The sequence below is a fragment of the Camelus bactrianus genome, chromosome 20 (genome assembly GCF_048773025.1).
Source record: "Camelus bactrianus isolate YW-2024 breed Bactrian camel chromosome 20, ASM4877302v1, whole genome shotgun sequence".
In the NCBI taxonomy this organism is placed as follows: Eukaryota; Metazoa; Chordata; class Mammalia; order Artiodactyla; family Camelidae; genus Camelus; species Camelus bactrianus.
In genome coordinates this window covers 34,435,232-34,462,488 of record NC_133558.1, presented here as the reverse complement: position 1 = coordinate 34,462,488, position 27,257 = coordinate 34,435,232, and the positions used below count along the sequence as shown (strand labels likewise).

The 27,257-nt window shown below is 43.1% G+C and overlaps 1 pseudogene; it reads right to left on the bottom strand.

Annotated features, from left to right (window-relative positions):
- Positions 1-261: 261 nt before the first annotated feature.
- Positions 262-27,257, bottom strand: LOC105083926 (nitric oxide-associated protein 1 pseudogene; annotated as a pseudogene).

Here is a 27,257-nt window from a genome sequence, read left to right as displayed (position 1 = left end):
GCAATAAGGTTAGTTAACACCTCCATCCCTTCACATAGTTACTTGTGTGTGTGTGTGTGTGGTGAGAACATTTAGGGTGTACCCTCTTAGCAAATTTCAAGCATACACTACAGTATTGTTAATTAGAGCCACCATGCTGTACATCAGATTCCCAGAATGTATTCATTTTATAATTGAAAGTGTGTACCCTTTATCCAACATCTCCCCACCTCCCCCTCCTCTGACCCCTGGCAATCACCAATCTACTCTATTTCAGTGGTTTGGAGAGTTACTTTATCATTCATGGTTCTGGGGGTTTTGTTACATGGAGAGTTAAGGAAAAGGTTACAAACAGAGCTCACCTTCTCTGGTAACTCTTTACTGCTCCATCTTCCTGGTTACATTAGTATATAAAGTGAACATCTATTGGCCACTATGGTAGTCACCAGAGACAAGAAAAGTAGAAGTAAGAAATGCACACGAGGGGCCTTGGTGTTGGTAGTGGCTGGTCACGAGGGCTGTGGTGGTCACTCTGCACCCATGGTCCCTGGTTGTCTTTCATGTTTCTTGAGGACACAGGGGCTTCCAGATTCTGGTCTCCCTGCAACTCAAAGGTTTGGTCGTCCCTCTCTTGCCCAGATACATTCCATTTCCTCCTTCCCTGACACCATACCACGGGCTCCAGGAACATGGCTTCCAGGCCCAGGGAGAGGATGGGGCAGGTTTTCTTCCTTCCACCCGCAGCTTGGTGGCAGGAGCCCATTTAAAACTCTTTAGCGTGGGCAATTTTTATCTAGTCTGTAGATGGGGGAGGGGATGGGGATGGTATGGGGGCTCTTCTCTTTGCTTCTGAATCCTTTGCTTATGGAATAAACATTGCAGTTGGTCCTGAAAATGCTCAGCCTCTTGGAATCCAAAAAACATTTTCTCTTATTGCTATCAGCTTCGTAAGTTTGCTGTGAATCCCACAAGTCCATACTGGTGCTCAAATCTGTGCAACAAACCATCCTTCCTCTGTCCATTTTGGCAGTAATAGCCCTACCCTGAGGGTAGTACATATAAAAAACTTCGTGTGAGCGGTAGGAGAAGTATAGAGATAAAGGAAATGGCGGAGGAGAAAAATGACACCTCTGAATGGATCGAGTTATCCTGTTCCACATGGTCACATGTAATTTCAAAACAAGGTGCTAAGTGCTAGGATCAAGGTGTGAAAAATTTTTTTTTAGCAGAACTTTTTTTTAGGTATACTTGGGTCGCAGATATACACATACACGCAAAAAAACCTTGTGTTTACAAACTCAATACTTTAAAAAGAGGCGTGGCCCACAGTAGTTTAAAAAGGGTGGGAGTGGAGATGGGGGGGCTTTATCACAGCAGTATTTAACAAAATTCAATGTACATAATATGTTCTGTATAGCTAATCTTCAACATGAACAAAGTCAGCTTCGTATGTTTACCCTTTTTTCTTTTCCCCCTGATTGTACACAAGGGGAGGAGGCTTCTTGGTTTTACAGGCCACGTTTCTCTGAATGTGCTCTCCTTTGATCTTGATATGTGGCAAAAGTGTGGGCCAGACTGCGATAAAACCAGTGGGCATCTTTCACATCCTGTGGGATTAATTCTACCTGGTTGGTGGATTTAGCTGCTACCCTAGGAGGTTCATTTCTCATGTCAAAGGCAAGGGAATCAGCATCAAACTCAAAGGCAGCTTCATCTTTCTGTTCTTCTGAATACAAGAATGTTCTTCCAACTAACCCTACTACATAACTATGCTTTTTCAAGAGATTAAGTTGATTTTGTTCTTGCTAAGTAAGGTCTTCTTCCGCTTCAGATGCATCTCTTTTAAGTCTTTTTTTTTTTTTTTTGCCTTTGATACATTCTGTAGGGAGTTGGGTTACACACGGGAAACTTCAGGAGGTTTAAGGTAGTACCAGGCCAAGGGGAGATGGTGGCCCTGTAGAGAGTCTCGGTGCCCTTGGCGATGCAGTCCTCGGACTCCAGGAGCGTGCTGAAGAGAGTGGACTTGCCAGCGTTGGTGGCGCCAACCAAGCGGACGTCGCGGAGGTAGCGCCAGGAGCACGGAGATCAGCTCTTCGACTCCAGAGCCAGTCCTGGCCCTGATGAGCTGCACGTCCCTGAGCACCGTGCAGAACTTGGTCGAAGGATTCGCATTCTCCTCCCCGTCCCAAGGCCGGTCCCTGCTGGGGTGTTGTGGCCTTCGGTAGCCAGGGGGCGGCAGGAGCTCGGCGCGGGCACAGTCGTCCCACAGTCGCTCCCGGAGCCACTGCAGGTAACCGGGAGTGTCCTGGGGCAGCACGATCAGCTGCTTGGGGCCCACCATCGCGGGCAGGTGGGGCAGCAGGGCGTCGGGCAGATGGAGCAGGTCCACCATGCCGAGCACCACGGAGGGCTCGGGCCGCCGCAGCGCGACACTCACCAGCTCCAGGTACATACAGCTCGAGGCTCACCTGCAGGCGCAGGGCGCGCGGGGGATGCACCAGCGGCCAGCAGCGCCGGCACACGGTGCGCGCCAGCCCGCCTTTGGCCCGAGCCGCCGCGCTGGGTAAGTTCTCGCTGCGCAGGCCGGGGTCCCGGCAGTGCGGTTTCGCCCCGCAGTCCGAAGAATTCAGGCCGCGCGGCCGCACCGTCGGGTCCGGAGGCCCCATGACCCGGTGTACCCGCCGGCTGGCCCTTAGCTTCCTCCCGCCGCTGCTCAGCTCCCGCAGCTGGTCCTGGAGGCTCAGTGCGGGGCTGCGGCTCCGGGATGTACTCGGGGAACAGAAAACATCCTCCAGGCCAGCCCTTCCTTCGGAACTCCCGGTCGCTATCGGGCCACGAGGAGGCCCACATCCCAGGCCGGACGGGTGCTGGGAGCAGCGGGGCCGCGCCTCTCATTTGGAGGAGCGACTCCTGGAGGCCACGGCGCGCGACGGCGACGGCGGATCCCAGCAGGAAGCTACACAGGTGCCTGGGAGCGCGGCGCGCGGGCAGCGTGAGAAACTCGGGCGAGGGCCAAGGGGCGGGGCCGCCCGTTCGCGCGCGCGCGCACTGCGGTCCCAGACTCGCGTTAGTCTCTAGAGGAAAGCCCGGGACCACCCGAGAGCCGTCCTTTGTCCACTGGGGCACTTCCGCTCCCCTTCCCGCGTCTAATGTCGTGAGTTCTCGCGATGAGGGCTCCGCGGCCTGGAAACCCGCCTAACGCGGAGGTGAAAGCGCCCGGGACGAACACCGAGCAGGTTTGGCCGAATAGGTTAGTGAGTGAGGTTTTGTTCACTTTCAGACTTCTTCAGTGCGCCGCCGTTGTCACTACCTGCTGTTCAGAAATCACACTTTCAAACATTTTAAAAAAATTGAGGTATAGTTGATGTACACAGAAATCATTCTTAAAAGCTTCGTGTTGTCCTACAACTGAAAAAAATAGAGGATCGAATGTTGCACACTCACAGCTTCACCTAACATCTTTTATTAGTAGATATTATTGTTTTTTCCCCCACCGGGTGCCATTGTATGTGCAACAACTTTGAAAACAGAAACTTTCACGGGCAGGATCCTACCGTGAGACTGTAGGAGCGGTCCTCGTCGTCAGCCGTTGGAGGCGTGGAAGGTATGAAATTTAGAGAAGACAGAGAGGATGCTAGCTCACCAGAAAATGTCAGAAAGGAGATGGCTTTTGCACTGGGATGAATAAGAGTTGTTCCAGAGGAAAACAGGGAAAGGGCATTCCTAGCAAAGGGGAAAGTACAAGCAAAATCACGGAGACCCAAAAAAGCTTGGTGTGTTAGGAGAAGAGCATGTGCCTGGGTTCGTGCGGACATGGGGATCCCGTGGGAGATACATAATAAATGTTTCTTGAAAGAACAGTTGAATAAATAGGTAAATGAATGATCATTTATGGCAGTAGGCAAAGGACAGTAGGCGGTGGCCCACCCGTGGGTGGCTTTGCTCACTCTATTACAGATGTGATCAGAACATAGCTGTATTTCATAAGAGAATTTTGGTAAAAAAAAATTTGTTTTGGTGGTAAATTTACCACGAAAAGGAATGGAAACCGGAAGGCCAGTTAGAAGGTCAGAGAGAATGTGATTTCTCCTAGGTGGACTCATGTCATTAGAGCTGGACGGGCCCCTGTAGATCTCATGGTCAACCTTTCTCACGTGCAGATGAGGCCCAGAAGAATTAGGTGACTTGCTCAAGGTGACTTGGGTAGTTAGTGACAGAAACAGGTTCACTGACTCCAAGTTCATGACTTTTCATGTTAGTTTTGCAGTGTTCTATAGTGTTTCCAATCAGGACCATTTTCAGTCATTTTTCTGGGGCGTAGGTCTGGCCCTGGAAGCAGGGACAGAAGTACATCCCATCCCACATCTCCAAGTACTTTGCACTTGGTGCTCCCTGGAGTCTGGGGCCCTAAGATATATCTCCCCTCCCTGAGTTAAGCTGAGGTCAGGCTGACCTTCAGAAAATTGCACATCCTGTCCCACTCACAAGGTGGCGCACTGCGCCCATTTGTTCCCAGATTCCCTAGCATAAGTCCCAAGGGAATAGTGGCACTCTTACAGGGGGGGCTGTCTTCCCTGGCAGTCACTCGACACCCTGAGCTCCTCAGCTCTGTATGGGACTCAGAGATCTCTTGTTTTGTCTGTAGAAGTGGTCAAGTTGAGTGGTTCAGGTGTTCAAATACATCACTGCGTAGTGTTTGGAGAGAGGAACTTTTCTTTCCATATGGAAACTTGAAAGCATATAGCCTTTTCTTTCTTTACGAAGGCTTGGCTGAGGGGAAAAACACATTCTCAATCTCTCTCTCTCTCTTTCTCTCTCTCCTTGCCTCCTCCTCCCAAATCTGGATAAAAGTCCCCTGTATTTATAATGCTGCATGGGAGAAATTTCACTTGTAATTTACAGGGAAGAAAATGGTTATGCAATTGGTTTGTCTTTATTTTTTTCTAATAGGAGAGGTAGAAAAAATGCATCTATTATTTACACAGCTTTTGACTTTGAATCCTGGTTCTGCTGTTTATCTGGTTGCATAACTTTAGGCAGTTTAGTCCTTCTGAGACTCAGCTTCCTTGTATATTATAATATCTCTTTTAAAGAGTAGTGTGTAATGTACTAGAAACCAAAAATGCAAAAGACAGTGGAGAACCCAGGAAACGGTAGGCACCTACTTACTGATAGTCATTATCCCAAGAGATGCAGAATTTATGTTCCCCATTTTACTTGGTCCCAGGAAACTCACAACCAACTTTTTTTTTCTTAAAAATAGAGATACTGGGGATTGAACCCAGGACCTCATGTCTGCTAAGCATGTGCTCTACCACTGAGCTCCACCTAACCCTGACTCACAACCAACTTTTATACTTAAACAGCAGGGCTATATAATATTCCTCATAGCTGTTAAATTTACACTCTCTATTTACTTTCTGTATACAGACGTATATAATTTAAGGTAGTTTAAACAAAAGACCTCTATATTATATAGGTCATTTCTTTAAATCACCTCAAGTTGAAAAGAGTAGAGGAAACTAGATTTTTTTCCAGTTTAATTGAGCTACAACTGATATACAGCACTGGGTAAGTTTAAGGTGTACTCCATAATAACTGAATTTGCATATTTCATGAAATGATTATCACGATACGTTTAGTGAACATCCATCATAGAGATACAAAGTTAAAGAAATAGAAAAATAATTTTTTGTGTGTGATAAAAACTCTTAGGGTTTTACTGTCTTCATAACTTTCACATACAACATATAGCAGTGTTAATGATATTAACCAAATTGAACATTACATCCCTAGAACTTATTTATCTTATCGCTAGAAGTTTGTAGTACCTTCTGACTACCTTCATCCAATTCCGTTCTTCCCACCCCTGCCTCTGGTAACTACAAATCTGACCTCTTTCTATGGAGGAAGCTATACATTTAATAAAAAGATCCCCCTGGGCCCAAATGTTCATTGTTGCCTATTCCTCTGAAACAAATGGGAAGAAAAGTATTTTGGTTCAGTAAGTCACAGAGGTGGTACCTGTTCAGCCTAATTTCCCTCAGGGTGCAAAAGAACACACATTTTCTTAAACACTGAGAGGTCCGTTTTTGGCACCCTATTAGGTGCCAAGGAAAGAATTATTGGAAAAAAAGTTAACTTCTGAAGCTGATGAGCCCTAAGCCTTGCTTGGCATCTCCAAATGTCATAACAGACCACACACACACAGAGAAAATCCTTCTTCCTTAAAGAGTTCCCAGGAAAACAGAATCCTTCCAGTCTGTGAGAGAGGTCAGGTGTTGGGCAGTGGGGAGAAATGCTTATGCGTGGAAGATTTTCCTCCATTTGCTCCTTTTATTTGTGGATCTGATAATCAGGGAGGTTGTATTTAATCAAGTCATAATTCTGCATCTTCCTACATTTGCAATGGGGTTTAATGGTTTTTGTAACGAAAACTTACGTTTGCCTTGTGGAGTATTACTGTGACCTGGGAAGCTAAACCCAGTAACAATTCCACTGAGGGTTGTTAAAAAAAACAAAAACAGTAGCAGTAACTGCAGCTCGTGCATACTGAGTTTGGCTGCGTGTGTCAGGCGCTGTGCTGTTTTACATGCATCTTAGTCCTCACAACAGTGGTGTGAGTGGGGGAAGATTATTTTCCTTGTTTTACAGAGGAGGAAACTGAGGAACTAATTACCTGCCCCAAGTCACAAGAGCTAGTGAACACTAGCCTCAAGGCTTAAACTCCGGTCTCATGGATGGTAGACCCTAATGCCTGATCTAATCAGTGCATTGGCATAAACTTGGATGAGTTACCGAGTATCGCTTCATCGGAATCTTTTCCCATCTGAAAATGAACACTGATTAAAATGTTGCTTGCATAGGTCACTGGAGGTTCTCAGGATTAACTCTTGAGCCACAAACAGCATTACTTGCTTTCCTTCCAGAAACACCCTTCTGTTTACTGGCACATGATCTTGGTCCTGTAATTTTATAGGAGGGACTCTGTGGAGTGTGTGCTTGAAGAATCGTGACCTACTCTTGGCTCACTCACTGCTACTTACTGGGTGCTGATTTTGATAATTTTGCTCAGTAGTGAAAAGAAAATATTTCAAAACTAAGATTAAAAAAAAAAAAGAATGACCCCGATTTGAGCATGAAGATGTTCTTGGCTGCAAAATATTCACTTCTTAAATTGTACAAACATCATAGTGATATCAGAGCCCACAGCATAATGACTAAGCCTGTGGGTGTTTGAGTCAGATGCCAGGTTAAAATGCCAGCCCTGGTGCTTACTGGCCGCACAGATTACTGATGATCTTGGGCAAGTTGCCTAACCTCTCTATTTCCCTTTTCTCAATTGTAAAATGGGGATAATCACAGTACCAACTTCACAGGATGGTTGAGAGGCTAGAATAAGATAATATATACAAGGTGCTTAGAGTGAACCTGGCATGTATTGTCTGGTGTGTTAGTAAGAAAGGGAAAAGCCATCCATTGTCCCCAAACAATAGCATATCACTTTTTTTCTTGATGTATAGTTGATTTACAAAGTTTTTATTTTTTATTTTTTTTAATGGAGGTACTGGGGATTGAACCTGGAATCTTGTGCATGTTAAGCACACACTCTACCACTGAGCTATTCCCTGCCCTGATTTATAAAACTGTGTTAGTTTCAAGTGTACAGCAAAGTGATTCAGTTATATATATATGTGTGTGTGTGTGTGTGTATGTGTATATTCTTTTTCAGATTCTTTTCCATTATAGGTTATTACAATATATTTAATATAGTTCCTTGTGCTGCACAGTAGGACCTTGTTGTTTATTTATTTGACATACAGTAATGTGTAGCTCTTAATCCCAAACTCCTAATTTGTCCCTCCCCACCCTTTCCCCCCAGCAACCATAAGTTTGTTTTCTATGTCTGTGAGTCTGTTTCTGCTTTGTAAATAACTTCATTTGTATTATTATTTTTTAGATTAATATTTTGCTTTCTCTTCTGCTAATTTGTCTCACAGAGATATGCTTTCTATAAGGCTGTAACCCCAACATATGTGCAATCTCTATTTTGTAATTTTTAACCTAAAATTATGTTTTATACATTTTCTGTTTCCATAGAGTGTTCACAATGATTTTTAGTGGTGACATACTGTTCTTTCAAACTGATGGACCAGAATTTACTTAGTTATTTCTTTATTTGTGAACCTTAAGCTATTTTCACTTAGAAAAGTTAGATAACGCTTATACCTGTTTTAGTTACTTTTTAAATGTGAAATATACAATATAGACAGACAACTGTATGTCTTTATATAGGTACAGTTTGATGTTCAAGCCCTCTCTGTGTGTATTTTTGTGTCTTTAGCCTATGTTGGGTGAGTTACTTAGTTTCTCTGAGCCTCAGTTTCCTCAACTATGAAACGAGGATGCTAATAATAACACTTGTCTCATAGGATAGTGGTGTGGATTAAATGAAATAATAAATGTAAAGCCTGAGAGCAGGTCCAGGTTCTAACGAGCTGTTCCTTGTCTTACTTACACCACCTGTAGCAGGGCCTAGAAATAAATGCTCCCGGCTTTTAATTCTCATTTCAAAGTCAAGTCGATCAATGCATCAGAGAAAGATGGATGTGTTTGTTCTGGGTTGTGGCTGTCACAAAACGTGGAGACTTCCTACTGCGCTGGCTTACCTCTGTGGTTTCCTCCTGTGCTGTCTGTACGCGACACACCACAGCCCTTTGCATGGCCTGAAGGCAAGGACCAGACCTCGTTTGTAGTGGTGACAACACCAGAACCTATGTAACCATTTCCCACAACCACATTCTCGTGATTTTTGATCTGGGAGGCACAGCTCTGGACAGGCTGCGTGTTCAGAGTGCTGCAGTGGAGTCTGAGTGTGACTGGCTTCCTCAGAAGGGACACGCTACTCAAGGAAAATTCTGAAAATACTCATCCATCAGGCAGGAGTTTCCCGGGGTCTTAGGCATCTGCTGATTTCACAATCCTAGGCTTTTCAACATCTAAGAGAAAAAAAGACCCAGATTTCCCACAGACCACTTGTCAAATGCCTGATTGCCTTCTGTGGTCACCTCAAACCTCAAGTGAAATCCATTAAGAAAGCCACTTGCCTTTGACTGTGTCTGAATGTGGGATGCCAAACTTCTGGTTACTGTATTTGAAAACACACAGAGAATTAAGTATAAAAGAAAACAAATCTTTTCTTTTTTCTATGTTGCTTAGCTTTGTAAAATCCACTAAGTACTATGATTTGGGTTTGAGAATTTAAATGAACTGAAATTCTTGTCATATGAGAATGAATTTTACTGTGTGCAGCCACTGTGGAAAACAGTATGGAGGTTTCTCAAAAAACTAAAAATAGAACTACCATATAATCCAGCAATTCCGCTCCTGGGCATATATCTGAAAAAAACCCCACTAATTTGAAAAGATACATGCACCCCAGTGTTCATAGCAGCATTATTTACAATTGCCAAGGTATAGAAGCAACTTAAGTATCCATCAACAGATGAATGGATAAAAAAGATGTGGTATATATACACAATGGAATATTACTCAGCAAAAAAAAGAATGAAAATTTCCCACTTGCACATGGCTGGACTTGGAGGGCATTATGCTCAGTGAAGTAAGTCAGACAGAAAGACAAATACTGGATAATATCACTAATACATGGAATCTAAGAAATAAAACAAACTAGTGAATATAGCAAAAAAGAAGCAGACTCACAGACACAGAGAACCAACCAGGGGTTACCCTCTCCAGTGGGGAGAGGGTAGGGGTGAGGGGCAATCTAGGGATGGGGGCTAAAAGGGTTATTATGGGATTATATGAAATCACGTGTGTGAAACTTTTGAAAATTGTAAAGCATTATAGAATTTAAAGAATCTTTCATTCAGTAAAAATAAGTCAAAAAAATAAAAAAGTAAAAAAAATGTGAAATGATTTTATTACTCCTACTGTAAAGAAGGTGAATACCAAGGGGTTCCCTACTATTCCCTTTACTACTGAAACCCTTTTTAATGAAAGCTAACACTTGTTGAATGGTTACAGTAGAACAGACACTCTCCTAACTTATGTGAATTCATACACTTACTGTCACAATTACTCTACGATTAGGAACTATTAATTAGTGTTTCGTTGTATAGGTGAGAACACTGAGGCACAGACTGAGTTTGTACCTTCCTGGAGACCACAAGTGTCATCTGGTGGTAGACTCCTGCTGTTGATCACTCAGCTCCATTGCCCCTGCAGGAGATCCACCAGGAACCCCTGGCCTGTACTGGAATCACTGGACCATGGAATCTTCTCTGAGGATTATTCCGTGTGTGGTCAGAGAGGGCACCTTAACTTCACCATTTGTTTAATCATACAATTGGATCTTAAGCTTACGGAAAGCTTATTGGAAATGTAACCCATAGATTCTTGGCTTTCCCAGCTTCCATAAATACCTTGGATTCCATGATGACCCTGTCTTGCTTGTGGGTAGGAAGTCTGGTTCTTTCTCAGGTCCTCTTCCCCACAGGATTCTGGGAAACTCTGAGCAACATCCTCATTTCCTTTCAGTTTTTCCCGAGGCTGCTCAAGCCCTTGGTCAGCTGTCTGCTTTTTGACAACCCATCCTTGGCCCACCAAGCCACCCCTTGGGTAGAGGCCTGGCCACTTGTCAGGCTCTGTGATTTCCGAGGCTAGGTCACGCAGCTTCCCCCAACTCTCAGGGGATGCCCATTCAAGAAGCCTGGCTAACCTGAGGATGCCGTGCTGGGAAGCCCACGTGTCGATCGATGCTCTGATTGGCAGTCCCAGGTGCTGCCAGCTGGTGGCCGTGTGAGGGAACCATCTGTCCAGCTGAATCTTAACTGACTGTAACTCCCGTCAGTATTTGAAAACAACTCATGAGGGGGACCAGCTACATGGTTCTTGGGGCCCAGTAACAAAGGACAGTGCACAACTCCTTGTTAAAAAATTAAGAATGTCAGTCAGAGAGTTAAACCAAGCATGGGACCTTTTTAAGCCAAGGTCCCTGTATGACGACCTGGGTTGTATGCCCAGGAATCCAGTCTGCTTGTGAAATTTCTAGAGAGAACTGCCCAGCTGAGCCTTTCCCAAATTTTTGTGATTGAGCTAAAATGGCTGTTTTAATTTTTTTCCAGTTTTTTTTAGATACAATTGACATAACACTGTATAAGTTTAAGATGTACAACACAATGATTTGATATATGTGTATGTTGTGACATGATCACCACAGTAAGCTTAGCTAACATTTGTCATTTCATGTAGTTACAATTTTTTTCCTAGTGATGAGAACTTTTAAGATCTACTTTGCTAGCAGCTTTCAAATATATAGTACAGTATCATTAACTATAGTCACCATGCTCTACATTAGATCCTCAGAACTTACTTATCTGTATAACGGGAAGTTTGTACCTTTTGACCCCCTTCATCCATTTCCAATACCCTCCATACCTCGCCTCTGGCAACCACCAGTCTGTTCTCTGTTTCTATGAGTTTGGTTCTTTTTTTTTTTTTTAAAGATTCCACGTGTAAGTAAGATCATATAGTATTTATCTTTTATCTGTCTGACCTATTTTAATCAGTATCATGTCCTCAAGTTTTATTCATGCTGTAGGAAATCGCAGGATTTCTTTCTTTTTTATGGCCGAATAATATTCCTCTGTGTGTGTGTGTGTGTGTGTGTGTGTGTGTGTGTGTGTGTGTGTGTGTGCCTATTTTATGCATCTGTTCATCTGTCAATGAACAATTAGGTTGTTTCCACGTCTTGGCTGCTTGTAAATAATGCTGTAAAGCACATGAGGCTACAGATATCTCTTGTAGATAGTGATTTCATTTCCTTCAGATATGTGCCCAGAGGTGGAATTGCTGGATCGTATGGTGGTTCTAGCTTTAATATTTTCAGAAGCCTCCTTACTGTTTTCCATAGTGACTGTACCAATGCAGTTTCCCACCAATAGTGCACAAGGGTCCCCTTTTCTCCACATACTTGCCAGCACTTATTTCTTGTCTTTTTGATTATAGCCATTCTAACAGGCAGGAGGTGATCTCTCATTGTGGTTTTCATTTGCATTTCTCAGATGATTAGTGATGTTGAGCACCTTTTCGTGTACTCTTTGGCCATCAGTATGTCTTTTTTGGAAAAATGTCTATTCAGGTCTAGGGTATTGTAATTTATAATAAGGAATATATATTTGGTCTTTGTTCCCCTTCCTGGCACAGAGCTCCTAAAACCCTTGGAATTTCCTAAGTGGTGAGTGCTATAAAGGTGTCTTTTGTTATGTTAATGAGGTGACTTTTGGACCCCCACCTAAGGATGGTGGCTGGTTGCTAGGAGGAAAAAACCAAGTGATTAGGGGGTTGGAACTTTTTGTCCCATCCCCCGACCTCTGGGGAGGGGAGAGGAGCTGGAACTTGAATCAATTGTATGTCATGAAGCCTCCATAAAAACCCAAGAGGACTGGGTCCAGAGAGCTTCTGGGCTGGTGGACATGTGAAAATTTGGGGAACACATGAGCCTGGAGAGGGCATGGAAGCTCTGCATCCTTTTCCCCAGACCTTGCCCTCTGCATCTCTTCCATTTGGCTGTTTCTGAGTTACATTCTTTTATAATAAACTGATCATCTAATAAGTAAAATGTTTCTCTGAGTTCTATGAACCACTCTAGGAAATAAATCAAACCCTAGAAGGGATCTGTGGGAACCTCCAATCTGTAGCTAGTCAGTCATTATCACAAGTGACAACCTGGGCTTGTGACTGTCACCTGAAGTAGGGGTAGGGTGGGGAGAGTCTTGTGGGACTGAACCCTTAACCTGTGGAATCTGATGCTCTCTCAGGGTAGACAGTGTCAGAATTGACTTGAATTGTAGGATGCCCAGATGGTGTTTGAGAGTTACTTATTAGACACGTGGGGGGAAACTCCCACCTTCAGGTGGTGCAGTTGGGGTACAGGAACCCAAAATAAGGTTCTTTACCCATTTTTAAATTGGATTTTTTTTTTTTTGCTATTGTCATTGAGTTGTATAAGTTTCTTATATGTTGTGGCTATTAACCCCTATCACACATGTGGTTTGGAAACGTTTTCTCCCATTCCGTAGTTACTTTTTTATTTTGTTGATTGTTCCTTTTACTGTGAAGAAGCTGTTAAGTTTGATATAGTCTCATTTGTTTATTTTTGCTTTAGTTGCTATGCTTTAGTTTCATATCCAAAAAATCAGCACCAAGGTCAATGTCAAGGATTTTTCCCCCATGTTTTCTTCTAGGAATTTAATGGCTTCAGGTCTTACATTTATGGCTTTCTTTTCTTTCTTTCTTTCTTTCTTTCTTTCTTTCTTTCTTTCTTTCTTTCTTTCTTTCTTTCTTTCTTTCTTTCTTTCTTTCATTCTTTCTTTCTCTCTTTCTTTCTTTCTCTCTTTCTTTCTTTCTCTCTTTCTTTCTTTCTCTCTTTCTTTCTTTCTCTCTTTCTTTCTTTCTCTCTTTTCTTTTCTTTTCTTTCTAAATGTAATGCGGTAATAAGTCTTTAGTCTGTTTTGAGTTAATTTTTGTGAGTGGTATCAGATAGGAGTCTAGTTTCATTCTTTTGAATGTGAATATCCAATTTTCCCAGCACCGTTTATTGAAGAGACTGTCTCTTCTCCATTTAGTATTCTTAGCTCCCTTGTCAGTTAGTTAATCATATGTGCATGAGTTTACTGGGGGCTCTTGATTCTATTTCATTGGTCTATGTGCCTATTTTTATGCCAGGACCGTACTGTTTTGATTACCATGGCTTTGTAATACAGTTTGAAATCAGGAAGTGTGATGCCTCCAGTTTTGTTCTTTTTCCTCAGTATTTCTTTGGCTATTTGGTATCTTTTGTAGTTCCAAATGAATTTTAGGATTCTTTTTTCTATTTCTGTAAAAAAATCTTTTGGAATCTTGATAAGAATGGCGTTGAATCTATAGATGGATTTGGATAGTATGGACACTTTACTAATATTAATTCTTCTAATCCGTGAACATGGACTATCATTCTGTTTATTTGCATTTTCTTCAGTTTCTTTCATCATTGTCTTTTCAGTGTATAGATCTGACACCCTTTTGGTTAAATTTACTGCTAAGTATTTTATTGTTTTTAATGCTACTATAAATGAGATTATCTTCTTTATTTCTTTTTCAGATAAGCCATTTTATTATAAAAATGCTAGTGATTTCTGCATATTGATTTTGTATCTTGCAACTCTAATGGTTTCTGATTAGATCAAACAGTTTTTGGTGAATTTTTAGGACTTTCTATATATAAAATTATGTCATCTGAAAACAAAGACAATTTTACTTCTTCCTTTCCAACTTGAACATCTTTTATTTCTTTTTCTTACCTGATTGCTCTGGCTAGGACTCCCAGTACTATGTTGAATGGGAGTGGAAAGAGGGGACACCCTTATCTTGTTCCTGATCTTAGAAGAAAAGCTTTCAGCCTTTCACCATGGAGTATGATGTTAGCTTTGGTCTTAAAATGGTAGCTTTTCACCAGGAAATTTGGGGATAATTTATCACATGGCCATAGTAATCATGTCAGAGAATTATTTTGGGCTGCAATAGCCCAGCCTTGTTACATTTTCTAAAAGTTCATTCAGCCTGAAATTTTTGAATCTAGATGACCTGAGCTATGCCTAGTTCAATTCTATTTTTTGTTCTGTCCTCCAGTAGGAGTTAAAAATTGTGCCTTTCTGCTTTTTTGCAGCATTTTTGGCTGTCTCAACAACTGCTAATTAAAACATACCTGTATATTCAAAAGCAACAGAGCACAACAATACACTATACCGATAGTTAGAAAGACATTTTTGTACAAAGGACATAGTCTGCAGAGATGCAATCCTGCCTACAGTATAAATGACCTTTAAAATCACCTTTTACAAAGAGCAGTTTAATCCCCAGGAACTAGAGCTTCCTAACTTGCTTTATATTTGCATAATTAAATGGCCTGACTGTTTGCATTTCTCAGAAAAAAAAAATAGGAGGTTTCAAGATACATCTAGTGCAAAGCAGAAAATTTGCTTGCCTCTTGGAAAATGCATTTTCAAAGGTTTCAAAGATTTTAGGGCACTCTTACTGAATGAAAATGATTTCATACCTCATAATTTATTCTGAAGTCAAATACAGCTGAGTCTCTTGTTTTATTTACTTGCCAGAACTCTATATTAACAAGCATTTCAGGGCCCCTAGAATAGGGTGATGAATTGATGTTCATAATGAGAAAGCTCTTAGCTATTGTTTCCTAAATAGTCAAGAGAATATTATGTTCAGTTGTGTTAGCGGGCTGTAGGCTGTATCTGATTGTTTCTTCTTTGAAAATCTTTCTTGCGTGGAATAATAGGCTGAATAATGGTCCCCAAAGATATCCACACTCTAATGCCTGGAACGGGTGACTGTTACCTTAAATGGCAAAAGGGATTTTGCAGATGTGATTAAATGAAGGCTATGGAGATGGGGAGATTATCCTGGGCTATGATGGTAGATTCTGAATGTAATCACCAATGTCCTTATTAGAGGGAGGCAGAGGGAGATTTGATGACCGAAGATGATGTTAGGGGGTGACCGATAGCAGAGGTTGGAGTGATTGATGTGCTTTGAAGATGAAGGAAGTGGCCTCTGGTCAAGGAATGCAGCTCTTGAAGCTGGAGATGGCAAAGAAACGGTTCTCCCCAAGAACCTCTGAAGGGAGAGCAGCCCTGCTGACACCTTGGTTTTTGGCTCAGTGGACTTCTAGGAGAATAAATGTGCGCTGTTTTAAGCCTTGTAGTAATTGGTTATAGCAGTAATAGGAAACTAACAGAATTTTCCTTTTCTTTGACATCTTTCTTGCATGGGTTACTCCTTATCCACTTGGATGTCTGATTAGCCTAAATAAGCACTGATCTCCAGGCTGGAGGAATTCAGTCTAGAAATTATCGGTTACGATCTATCCTTTTCCAGCCTGGCCACTGTCCCTGCTGCGGGCAGTAACTGAGGTTCATGTGCTGAGATCCCTTTTCAGTCTGTTCTGGACAGTTTGCTTTATCCGGTGGCTGCCTCCATGGAGTCACGTCTTTGGTGAGAGCAGGAGGTGCAGGCTGGGAAATGCCTCTGACTCACCCCTGAGGTGGGTCTGAAAGGACACAGAGGGATGCTGTTTCAGTTTGACTGCTGAGAGCCCTGTGTGGGAGACACATGAAGAGCATTCTGGGACCTGAAACAGGCAACTTCTTACAGTAACCTCAAGGGAAGGAAGTCAGTGTCGGTGGAGTACTCCTTCCACGAACTTAAACCCGACCTACATTTTTCAGCCTCCCAAATGACCTTCATTTTACTTGTAGCTGTTCAAGGTTAAATGCAGAAAAGTAAACAGTGCATGACAATCATGTTTGATATAAGGATTATTTGAAATCCTTTGGGTCTTTGGATTTGGTCAATTAAAAGGCAATAGGGCAGCCTGGTCGAGAGGAGGATCATTCGTCTTTGTGGGTGTGCTGTTTTTTAGGAAAACTTACTTCCTCCACTGCCAGAATCTCTCACGCTTTGTTCTCATCCTCAAGTAGGATTCCTCCAGGCATGTCAGCTATGGCTGGGTCTCAGGTGTAGCAAGACAGATCATTCCCTGTGCTGTGATTTGTGGGACACTGGGAAGAGACTCTGTCTCCAAAATATATCTTTGTGCTCTGCTGAAATCCCTCCCTTTGAAACATCACTTTTGAGGGCTTTTTTGAAAAACACGCCTCTAGGAGGTTGGCTCCTTGAGCTGGTAAGGAAGATCTGGTCATCCTCCGAAAACCCTCTTTTTAAGGTCTAACACTGCATCAGCCAATGGGGAATCAGAGGTCGAAAAGGGGCCAACCTCTCCATTGTGATGCTTATGGTCCACAAGGGAGACAGGAGGAAGTCAGCAAAGATAACCCCTGTCGCTGGTCCTCCAGTCTACAGGAATTTAGATAACATTGGGTCAGACAGCCAGAGGGCCCTCCCCCATCCCTGCGGGGGTCCCCGGAGGGAGTCTTAGGTTCTCCTCGTCCCCTGGGTCCTCAGGTGCTTTTCGCCCCGGACCTTCTGATCTCATTCATGGCCCACCTCCTCCTTCCAACTGGCTCTGCTCCTGGCTGACTTTCAAGCTTTGCTTTGGGCACAAAACGCCCAACATTGTCTCTCTCTCTCTCTCCATCTCTTGCGCACTTGCTACCTCTGGGGCAGAAGGAAAGTTGTAATTGAGGAAGAGGGAGGATGTTGGAGGCCTCCGGTCCAGGAAGCAGGTTCTGGGAGCGGGAGGAGGACAGTGAGGGTAAAGTTGATGCCTTGAAGAGAATACTAAACTTTAGTATAGTAGACACTGGGATTGCTGGGGCCAGTGTCCTCAAACTTGTTCAAGTGACAGAGCACTTAGAAATCACGGCCTCTTCATGAGTCACCCAGAGATGAATCTGATATATGTCTTAGTAATAGCGTTTATCTCAACTTTATGTGTTTGTCTATTTTAAATTTATTTTTTGTTTAGACATATAATGTTTGGTTAAATTTACAAGCTATGAAAACAATATACAGTCGACTTACGCACTTGTCCTTTAACCATCATTTTGTAGGATGAGGCACGATGGGCATCTCTGAGATTCGCCCTGAGATTTGATTTGCTGCTGACCTGAATAGGGATGAGAGAGTGTGAGGACGCTGTGGCCAAGTCACCCTTATGCTTATAATGGATGCCCCCCAGGTTTCTGTACGTGCTGCTGCTGACATAAATGTTGGGATTAAGCTTATTGATTCTTTTAGTCACATCTGTGTATTCAGCAGGAGTAATTAAAATTCAGCATTCAGAAATGTCATGTATGTTGAGCAGTGGTTTCTCCATAGAAGCTCTTTTTCCTTCCTTCTTTTCCTCCCTCCTTCCCTCCCTCCCTTCCTTTCTTTCCTTCCTTCCTTTCTTCCTCTCTCTCTTTTTCCTTTTTTGTTTGGGACCTCTTTGAACTTGCTGATCTGCCAGAGTTTGAAGAAATTTCGAAAAATTACAACCACAGTAACAAATCAGCAGCATTTCAGGCTGAGCCATGAATGACTGTGGAATACCTCACTTCTAGGGGTAGAGAGAAGTTTGTTCTGCTTAATTTTTCTTTAGCCCTGAACTTGAAGCTGATGCTGAGAACAGACAAAGGGTCTTAAAAGAAAGAGGGAGAGTCTCCAAAGAGAATGGCATTGGAGTAGCTCTCTTTCTGCCTGTGTTAAATTCAGACATTATTCAAGATGAGAATTGCTACTTCGCAGCAGTGAAGAAAGCGCACTCATTTTTCCTCCCCTTTTTCTCTCTGGAGCCGAGAGACACAGTTATCACATTCTTGTGGTAATCATCACCATGGTGACCCATCACCTAGTCAGGATGGTGCAGACGGTCTGGTTAACCACACGGCTGGCTGAGGCATCAGGCCGACCCAGCCTGCAGAAGAGCGGACTTGTGTGAGCTGGCTTGGATGTGACACAGAGATAAAGGCTTGGTTATCTGGGACAGTGATGAGCCTCATGAATACTTTACACAACAACATTTATTCAAGGGCAAAAGTTAAAACAAGATACTGTACTATGTGCAGCTTGGTCATTTCCATAACTTGGTGAAAAAATCTGAAACCCTTGGTTAAAGAAATGTTAAACATATGCTTAAAGCCCAGTTGCAGATACTGTACCTCCTGATAAAAAATACCTATATGTATAAGTTATAAAATAACTTGCAGCCTGCAAATATTTCTGTCCTTTGAATGGCTTCATTTTTCATATCTAACAGATGCTTTTCAGGTCATAACTTAATCGACGTTTCTTGGCATTTGATTCTGTTGACCACTTCTCTCTTCTGTTGGTTTCTCTCTCCAGTTTTTCTTTGTACATCTTGGGTTGCTTCTTAGTCCCCTTCATGGACTCTTCTTGCTCTTGATCCTGCGACATCAGGGTTCTGCAGGGCTCCGTCCTTCGTTGTTGGGTCCTTGGCTCTGTGATGTCTCTTTAGGAGACGCCAAGGGACGCAGGGCTTCTGGTAATCACGCACGTGCCCTCGCTGTGCTTGGAGCCCGCCTGCGTTTGCTGGAGGCGCTTTGCTCTCCAAGTTCCCCAAGCTCAAATCTTTGCTAAGCTCATTTTCTTTCTTTTTTTAATTTAATTTTTAAAATTGAAGTAGAGTTGCTTTACAATGTTGTATTAGTTTCAGATGTACAGCAGAGTAGTTCAGTTATACATATATATAATCTATTCTTTTTCAGATTCTTTTCCATTATTGGTTATTACAAGATGTTTAATATAGTTCCCTGTGCTGTACAGTAGGACCTTGTTTATCTATTGTATATATAGTAGTTTGTATCTGTTAATCTCAAACTCCTTATTTATCCCTCCCCTCCCATTTCTCTAACCATAAGTTTGCTTTCTATGTCTGTGAGTCTGTTTCTGTTTTGTAAATAAATTCATTTGTACCATTTTTTTTTTAGATTCCACATGTAAGTGATATCATAGGATATTTGTCTTTCTTTGTCTGACTTTCTTCACTTAGTATGATAATCTCTAGGTCCATCCATGTTGCTGCAAATGGCATTATTTCATTCTCTTTTATGGCTGAGCAATATTCCTGTGTGTGTGTGTGTGTGTGTGTGTGTGTACACCACATCTTCTTTATCCGTTGACCTGTCCATGGACATTTAGGTTACTTCCATGTCTTGGCTATTGTAAATAGTGCTGCTTTGAACATTGAGGTGCATGTATCTTTTCAAATTAGAGCTTTCTGTAGATATATGCCCAGGAGTGGGATTGCTGAATCACATAGTAACTTTATTTTCAAGGAATCTCCATACTGTTCTCCATAGTGGCTGCACCAAATTACATTCCCTCCAACATAGTGTAGTAGGGTTCCTTTTATTCCACACCCTCTCCAGCGTTTATTATTGGCAGACTTTGTAATGATGGCCATTCTAACTGGTGTGAGGTGACAACCTCATTGTAGTTTTGATTTGATTTCTCGAAAGCTAGTGTGTTGAACATCTTTTCATGTGCCTGTTGGCCATTTGTATGTCTTTTTTGGAGAAATGTCTGTTTAGATTTTCTGCCCATTTTTGATTGGGTTGTTTGTTTTTTGATATTGATGGGCTCATTTTTCTATTCCCTCACTGGACATCTCCACGTGGACATCCCATAGATATCTCAGACTCAGTAAACTCAAAGTCGTTCACCACTCCCATTGGTCCCTAGCCTAATATTCTTCCTTCCAGTCCTTGTCTTACTGAAGGGCGTTTCCATCCACCCCATCAAACAAGTCAGCAGTCTGGCGGCCATCCTTACCCTTCTCTACTGCTGCTTCCTTCTCTCCAACTGCCCTGTCAAGTCCTATTGATTTTATCCTCAATATTTCTCAAGTTCACTCTTTCTTACCAGATCCACTGCCACTACTTACCATCTCCCTAGGAAAATCATGTCTTTTTCAATTACTTCCTCCATGCTGAGAATGGCATTCGTTTATCCATTCAATTTCATTTTTCAAACATATTCAGCAACTATTTGTTATATGCAAGGTAGTATTAAAGGGGGGTGGTATCAGCTTCCAGCCAAGTGTTTTATTCTCTCTTGGACATTCCTCTTGACTGCTTCCTCACTAAACCACATATTAGGATCTAAACCCAAACCTATTGCTCCTCCACTCCCACATCACCCCATCCCCTAAACTGGCCACTCTGCGCGTCATGAATTCCATCACTCTCCAGGCTAGACTGGAGTCAGATACATCAATTAGCAGGAGATTAAACTGCACCTTAGTGACATGCAAGTGGAGTGGAAACATTAATAGTCGTTGGTGACTAGATGTGAGGGTCGAGTCTCCTGACTCCAACAATCTTTGTCATCTGCTCCCTCACCCCTGCTAAACCCTATAATCAGTTTACTGTCCCTTGCCCCCATGTCCTTATTTCCCTTCCTAGCCTACCTAAGTCCCATGGCCGGTTATTATAACCACTCCTTTTCCACATGACCTTGGTCCCTTGTGTCTCTTCCGTGGTCATATTCAACTGGTAAAACCCCAACCCCCGATATATCCAAGTCTTCACTTTTTGTGCTTGTACCTACATGGCTGAATGTGGGTGGAGGAAAACCCACAATCCTGCTGACTAATCTCGCTTGAAACGTATGACCGCTAACCTCAGTTGTGTCTGTAATTCTGCTGAAACGTCCATCTGCTCTCCTCCCCTCTCCCCACATGGCCATTTCATGCTTTCTCATGTCTCTTGGTGCCAGTTACCAGTTTATCGCGCCTCATCTCTAAATCTACCTTGATCAACGTACTCCTCAAACCTCCACTTCCTCCTCCACCAACGTCACTCTTGGTAGATAACCTTGCTTCTTCTTTTACTCAAAAAATAATAGCAACCAGAAGAGAACAAGTCCCATACATATACCCGCATACCTGGATCTGCCTACTCCCTTGTTACTCTGGGTGACCTGACTATAATCTGAGCTAAGGCTGACCGCTCAGTTTATTCACAGGGTCCTATCCCCTCACCCCTACTCAAGCTTGTGGCTCCAGAATTCTTCCTGACAAAGGTTTCTTTGTACCCTTTGCGCCATGCAAATTTCCACAGATCTTCCCACAAGGGTAATGCCACCTTGCAATATGCAGTCATTGAATAGAATTTAACATACTATTGTATCGTGATACAATGTCATTATGACCAGTACTGCTTTATTCCTGAATCAATTTTCTGGGTTCATTTTATTCTTAACTAAAAAATAAGGTGATTATTATTCTTTGATATCCCTTAGCATTCTGACCCCAGTGATGGGGTAATAATTGTAATGAATTTTTATACAATGGAACATGATCCAAATTCAAGACAGAAAGATTTCAATTGGATGAAAGAAGCACTTCTCGCCTTTTGGCACAATAATCAGTGGGTTGTGATATGTCTGTATTTGAAGTTCCTTAAAATTAACTTTGATAACGTTTTCGCTCATTCATGATATTACTTTCTTTTATCTCTTGACAGAGCAATGGACTGGAAGACCATTCAAACTTTCTTCCAACATAAACTTTGATAATTATCCTTGTAATCATCCAGTAAGACGCCTGCCCTACTCCTCCAGGAAGGCCCTGGGCAGATAAAGGTGAATAAGCCAGTCCTTTTACTTTTGTCTTCCCGGTAATTAATGTGGGCTCAGTGGCACAGGTGTCCTCAGTAAATGTTAGCTTAGGAGCAGATCTTTATTGCCATCACTGTCACCATGGCCCTCACGCCTATTTGGCACACATCTGGGTGTGCACAAAGCACTGTGTACTGTTACTCCTTCCAGGAACTCGTGAAAGCGACCCACTGGTGGCATCCTAGCAGCGTGTGAGATACAGGTCACCTTTGATAGGAGCCTTTGAAGCCTGCTTGCCTTTAACCACAGACGTGTAAGAGCTTCCCCTATATCACCGTCAGTGAGTTCCATGCTCTGAGAGTCAGCCTTGTCAGCTCTGCCCTGAATTGTACACCTGGTGAGAGTGGGTGCCTGAGGATGTGAGGGGTCACAAGGACAGGCAGCCACCCTTGAAGCCTCCAGGCCTCTCTTGTTCGCATTACTACCAGCCCCCCAAAGTGCTTATTGCAGCAGGCTCTGAGCTTCTGAACCTGGATTCCTACGTGCCGTTCTGGCTAAAGAAACAGGAAAACCTCGTGCCATGTCCCTTAGTTTCCTAAGTCTTCAGTTACTTTTATCACTTCTTTCCCCAGCTACTCTGAAACTTCTCCCAGGCACAGCTCTCTTTCTCTGACTGTCTTTTCTTTTTTTTTTTGAACTTCTTTTAAATTTTTTTTTTTTTTTTTTTTTTTTTTTTTTTTGCAGGAGGAGAGGTAATTAGTTTTGTTTGTCTATTTATCTATTTATTGGAGGTGCTGGGGATTGAACTCAGGACCATACTGAGCACATGCTCTACCATTGAGCTATACCCTCTTCCTTCCCTGATGGTCTTATCTAAAAGTGAAGTGCCTTTCTTTTGAAAGTCTTTGACACTTGTAATCTGTCACATTAATTTAGCCTATATCCTGCCATCAGACCTCAGTTCTTTCTTCCCACTTATCTCCCCCACCCCACTCTCCATAACCGTATCAGACTGTCAATTCCTTGAGGACAAGAACCTCATTGTTCATCCTGGAATGCCTCCATAGCTCCTACCATGATGTTTTGCTCCAAATAAGCATTCAGTGTAATTAAATAATTAAAATGGTTGATCCACATTGCATTTGATCCATGGCTTTATGAATGACAGTTGTTACATCTGAGAAGGAAAAAAAAGTCAACTGTGTTTGGACATTTGGGTTTGCCTTCATGCAGAACAACCATGAAAAGCCCTTCAGTTGATAAAGGCAACGGCTCTCTGCCTCTTTGCCAGCTCTTCTCCAGCACCGATGCTGAGATGCCTCCATCTGGGTCCAGCCCTGGCTGCCTCGACCCACCTATGCACTTCTCTTATTCACCTTGATCCCCTCACAGCCCCTTCTGCTAAGACACAAGATCACAGAAGGTCTGAGATTTGCATCCCAAGGATGGATGCTCCCAGAATGTCAAGGGCAGAGTTGTTGGAGAACATAGAGTGTGAAGTTTGAAGTGTGGGAGTCGAAGTGAACAAAAACACAAGAATGTTTCCATGAAAAACTGTTATTCCTGTGGACTCTTCCTTCCATATGGTCCATTTGAAGTCCTTAGTGACTGAGCCTTGGAACTTAAAGGAAGGGGTGCTGTCTTCACGTAGAGGCTTTTCAATCTCAATCTGTATCATACTTTATGTTTAGTTCAGAGAAACTTGGCTGGGGACTCTGTGCACTATAGGACTCTGAGTGAGAAAAGAAGGAGAAACGATTAGTTATCAAGCTGCTTCTCTATGAAAGCCTTGGGCTCGGGGCTTGCTGAGTATGTCTGAGTGGGTTCATTTGACTGACAGGGTTCTCAAGGCTCAGAGAACTTAAAGCAATTTACCCAAACTCACACAGCTAAATAAGAGATGCAGCTGAGACTTAAACCTAATCCAGCCAGGGCTCTTTGTCCTCTAAGCCCTAGGGCTCAGTGCTCAAAGTTTATAAGGCTTTTCTAGAGACTAAAAAATGTTTGAGAAGCAAAAAAAAAAAAAGAAAAAAAAAAAAAGGGATTAATTGGCTCCAAAATGCTAAAGGAGACTGATAAGAAAAAAACAAAAATAAGTTGTGTGTAGTTGTGTGTGCTTCCACAGGATCAAGTATCATGTCCAATTAGTCAGCTGTAATTTATTCAACTCAAATAATTATATATAAATCATGCTGATTGTTGGATACACATGAATTTCTATGGTTGGGCCTTATGTGTGGTGGGCTTTCAAAGGGAAGAGTGTTTAAGGCTTAGAAAAGTTGTGAAATGGACCTATCCATGCACCCTAACTTCTAGAGAAGTTGTGCCTTTTGCCCTTCGTGGGAGAACTTCTATTTCAGCAAACACGCAACCCAGAAGAAGAAGGAGAAGATGAAGGTGAAGACAAAGAAGAAGAGGGAAAAGGGAGAGGGGGACGGGAAGAGGGAGGGAGAGGATGGGGGAGGGGGACGAAGAAGGAGAGAAGAAAGAAGAAGGGGTGACAGACACCATTTTTTCTAGGGAGCTGGTCTTCTGTTTCCTGTTTGTTGCTGAAGAGCCTAGATCAAAAACATGCCCAGATGAAGCATCTGATGAATACTCAAAAGAATGAGAAAACTCTTCAAACTGATAAAAAAAAACAAACAAACATTATTACATTGAATCTCCCAGTTCCTCCCATGGGAGCTTCATTAGGGCTGGCCAGAGAGCGGCACCCATGGTGCAGACTGACCCCCCAAGTGGAACCCAAACCCAAGCAGAAGGCAGCGGAGGGCCCTCTGCAGCAGGAGAGGAAGGGCACCCCGGCAACCAGCCCAGCGATGGGTGGCACCTGCTGTCTGAGCCCCTCTTGGTTTGGTCATCTCCCTGTCCCAACTCCCCCGTGGCACTAGTGGTGACTCAGGATTTCCTCCTGGCCACTTTAATGCAAAGTATGGCCAGTCGCCTAGCAGACATAAAAAACAAATACAACAGCAAATCACTGAGGTTAACTGAGCCTTTTCTACACCCCGGGTAGGATCACCGTGCTACCAGTGTGATGAGCGCGCTCATGTAACTCGGAACAAGCCTGTGGGTTGCTTCTGTTCTTGTCCTTCTGTTCCGGATGGTTTAGGGACGTCCGAAAAATGGCTTAAAGTCACAGAAGTACTGGAGCTGAGGCTGGGTGCTGACCAGGGCTGCGAAAGCGAGTTCTGCTCATTCACACGAGCTCTGCTGCCTCTGGTGGAGTGGTGACACCTGTCACCCTGAAGCCTGTCACTCATATCTTCGTATGGGTTAAAAACCCTCCTGCAAAGCAGCTGAGAACAGGATGGAGAGGAAATGGCAAGCCCGATTTGTTGAGAAGAGGAAAACTTAGGGATGACTTTTGAACCTCTTATCGAGTCCAAGTTCATACTATTCGCTGCCCAACAGGCCAGTAAATCGAGGGACGAGCTTTGGGGCAAGGAATAGTGACTTCATTTGGAAAGTCAGCAGAGCAAGAAGATAGTGGAAGAGTGTCCCAAAGAAACACCTTGCCTGAGGTAGAATTCAGCCTTCTTTTACACAGAAAGAGGAGGGAGTAACGTTAAGCAATTCCTGGTTCCGGTCAGACTCCAGAGAGGATGTGTTCATTTCTTCCTTCCTGCAGACGTTCCTGGGTGGGCCTGGGCAGGGTGTTTCCTGTGAGCTGAACAAAGGTATATTAGCTTAACGCTCATCACCTGGAAGGCAGGGCTCCCAGACAAGGGCCATTATGTGTACTTTAAGCGTATAGGCAACATCCCTTTAGTGATGAGCTTGTAGTAAAAACAACGGAATACAGAGTTTAAAGTAAAAGAAACAGATCCAATATGGAGTCAGATTTGTTCTTCCCTATTATAAACCCAGGAACAGCCTCCCTGGGTCTCATATTGCATATGCCAGTTTGAATTTTAAATGTTCTCATTGCTCCCAAATCATTGACTCTATTCTGAAAATGTTCACACTTTGAAGTTTACACTTTTTCATCCTGAGTTCTTCTCCCACCCAGAAGTGGCACACAGATCCCGCTGAGACCACCTGTCTTGATGTGTTTTCCCTTTGGAAATATGGTCAGAGTCAGGGGAATGGTAGTGGGAGCCTGTTGAAAAAGCAGCTGTGGAAAAAAAATCATTACATGGACCAAGGGGAAGCCAGATTTCATCTCACTCACAATTTTGTGCAGGGCAAGTCTGCTGTGGGTCTACAAGACAGGACATCTCTGTGGACACTAGAAGCATCTTTCAGAGCCCAAGATACTCGACAACAGAGACTCTGGGAAAGTAGGTGTTCCTCCACCATGACGTCCAGCCAGGTGCACCGTGGTTACAGGTGAGGGTATGAGCCATATTTGGAGATAAGGTGGTGACCGGGAGCAAACTTGCTTGCAGGAAGCTCAGTCAAGGAAGCTGAGGGGAAAAGAAAGAAGGAGGGAATGGTTCTATGTGTTAAGTGTTGCCGAGAGGTGGATTAAGATGAAGGCTGAGAAACGACAATGGAATTTGACAACAAATTGTCCTGGGCTGGGTGACAGGAACCGTTTTGGGGGAATGATGGGAGGGAAAGCTTGATTAGAGGGGGTGTTGTAATATTCAAAACTCTTCCCCAGTGTGAGTGGTGGAAAACTACTATTATTATCTTAGCATTTCAATTTGTGACACTTCAATATTTAAAAGCATCTGAACTCAATTTCCTCCTGTTTCCCTACCTCCACCTAAACTGCCACTGTAACTTGTTTTTCATCCTGATGAGTTTATTTTCCATCTGAGATCCCACAAGTCTGAGTAAATGATGGCGATGTGTCAGTGATGACTAAACTGATCAAGAAATAGTTCATTTGGCTCCTTTATGCCCCCAAGCGGACTTAGTGAGCCCTTCAAGACGAACGGCCACTTGTAAGTGCTGTAGAACACAGTCCTGTGGCTGCAGGTCTCAGCCCCGGGGAACGAACCCAACAGCACAGAAAGGATGGGAGCATATGTTTATTTCAGTGATGCTTTGTGTGGGTAAGATGTTTCTCCTGATGTGTTGAATATGGAGCTTTGCTTTTAGAGTGTATCATTTGCTGGATTTTATAGTTGTTTCCAGCTAGAGTGGACTCTTACCTTACTGTTTCCCTCCTTGGCGCTCCTGCCACAAGGGGGTGCAATGGCTGTGATCATGGTGGCCTCCAT